Source organism: Gymnodraco acuticeps, unplaced genomic scaffold, assembly GCF_902827175.1.
Source record: "Gymnodraco acuticeps unplaced genomic scaffold, fGymAcu1.1, whole genome shotgun sequence".
Classification (NCBI taxonomy): Eukaryota; Metazoa; Chordata; class Actinopteri; order Perciformes; family Bathydraconidae; genus Gymnodraco; species Gymnodraco acuticeps.
In genome coordinates, this window is record NW_022990911.1 from 282,885 (window position 1) to 285,501 (window position 2,617).

A 2,617-nucleotide genomic window follows, 5' to 3' on the forward strand; every position below is an offset into this window, starting at 1 on the left:
CTGCAGCTGAAATTAGGCTGAAGGAGTTAAATAAAGATATTAAATGTAAGTAGTAGTGATTGAATGTTTACAAACACCTGTGTGTGTAAACCCAGAGATCAAAGGTTTCCATGTGTGTGTGTGTGTGTGGTGTGGTGTGTGTGTGTTGTGTGTGTGTGTGTGTGTTGTGTGTGTGTGTGTGTTGTGTGTGTGTGTGTGTGTGTGTGTGTGTGTGTGTGTGTGTGTGTCTGAGTCCCATAAGAATGCATTGGGGATTATATCTGTTCAAAATGTGACACGCGGTTATGGGCTACAATCGTTCAATATCTTCGGATGTGTAGCTTTGTATCCCGGAGCTGCATGCCTTGATACAGTCACCCAGGCTGTTTGGGACTTGACCCTCACACATGGCATGTCACTACCGTAATCCCATCTGTTCCGTGCACGTGCAGCATAAGCAGTGACTGTCACTGCCCGATTTGCAGTAAGCATGTGCGAGATGGTCAACTCCGTACGGCAACCCAAGTAGGACACTTGACACAGTGGCTTTTGGCAAAGCTCAAAAAGAAAACTCGAGAGAGATGAGTTATTGTTATTACAACGTGACTTCACTATTATTTAACTCTTTTTATTGGGTTCTTTTATTTGGGGTTAAGTACATTGTCAGAATACGTGAGAAATGGATTTAACTTATGTTAGACAGCTATCATACTGAATACATATTTACTGTGAATGTATACGAAAATGTATGGCATATAGCTGTCTAACAGAAGTTAAATTCATTTCTCACTTATTCTGATCAAGATCTCTGACTGCCTATCACGAGACAATTGGTTGACTAAGCCAGCAGTCATGCAAGCAGTATTACCCTCATGAATTCCCAAAATGTCTAATGTCTATATACAAATAAATATAAATACATTGTTTTATCTCAAATACATTTAAAGATTACATTTACAATTAAGAACTTAGTTTACTGTTTTTTTCAGTCAGCAGATTGTTACATTGTGATTCTCTTGATTTATTAGTAAGCACAAGTTTGGCAACTTTCTTTTCATTCCAGACTGAACTTTACTTCCAGAAACTTCAATTAATTTGGTCAAATATTCATTACAGTCAGATTCCATATCATTTCAATATGCTTCAGTTCTGAGAAACTAATAAAAGCCACTCATGTCTGTATTTCTTGTTGTTTCAGATCATGGCTCTTTCCAGGCTGCTTAAGACAAGGCCGGATTCCCTTTTTTTGAAGCCCCCACCTTTGCACATTAAAGTGATTCAAACTGAGGACCGGCAGAGGGTGGTGGCCTGGGAATTTGGTGAAGGCAGCAACCACCAAATTAAACAAGGTTGCTGTCATAACAGATGGCCAAAGTGTAGCTCAAATTACACTTTGAGGAACTTTCCTCAAACATTTCTGAAGGGATGTGTAGGAGTTTTGAGGTTTTTACAACCCCACTCTGCTCCGCGTGTCGTTTTGACGAGTCCTGCTTATAATCATAACAGAAAGGAAATCAGAGAACACCCAGATACCAGTTGAAACAATAATCTGTTTTAATTATCAAAGGTAATCATGCAATGCAATATAATACATTACAATACAATATAATATACTACAATTATATTGTAATGTGTAAGGAGTATGCCGGCCCACTCCTGCCCTGGTTCGCGTGCTGCGGAGATCCTTCCGGTCCTGGCAGCATGAGAAGAGAGGGCGAACGCCAGGACTCAACAGGAGATATACCAGAATAAGAAGGAGGGGTTAGGTCAGCTGGTCATCTTTTCAGGTCATGTCATTGGGAGACGCAAAATATGCTGTATCACAGTGACTCAGCGCTGGCCAGCAGAGAACCAAACAGGCTCACTTTGCAACAAAACACCTCTTATTATGTAGATTATCACACAAGTCATGTGTTTCTTTATGAAAGCCATACTTGTTGGAAATGTAACAATCATCATCCCATGACATCCTCAGAACCAGCAACAACAACGTCTAACTGTCTTCATACCTCCAGGCCATCTCTGAACTTCCATTCACCCGAAGTCAGCTCACCCACAATCAGAAGGACCATTGTTTCTCTAATTGTGTGTGACTCAATTCTCCTGCTCCTTTAGGAGTCCTGAAATTAACGCACATACATTTCTCTCACAAAGATAACACAAAGATTTCATCCCTCATATCTCCAACTTCTGGTTACACAGACTGCTTATTAATTAAACCCACACATATACTATTCAAGACATGTAGACTTCCCTGAAACATGACATGCTAGAGATCTTAAGCAGAATATACTCTCATCCACCTAGCCCCCTGTCCTGCATACCTACACCTCCCCCACAGAGCAATAAAACCCTGTTTACTCCAACCAGCCCAGAATGTTTATAGCCATTTTTAGTCCTTACATTTATGAAAGGATACAACAGAGAAATCAATATAAAACACAAACACAGGTATTGTTTGAACAGTATTCACTTAACTGCTACTATTGATAACCACCAGAGAAACCCAAAGGACCTCTTTTAATATCTATCTGGAATTTGCAACAAGACTTTCTGCCATTTCAAATGTAACACACTTCTTAAATATCAGATGATAATAATCTTCAGATGACATAAAGGCCACACGCTGCGGGGGCAG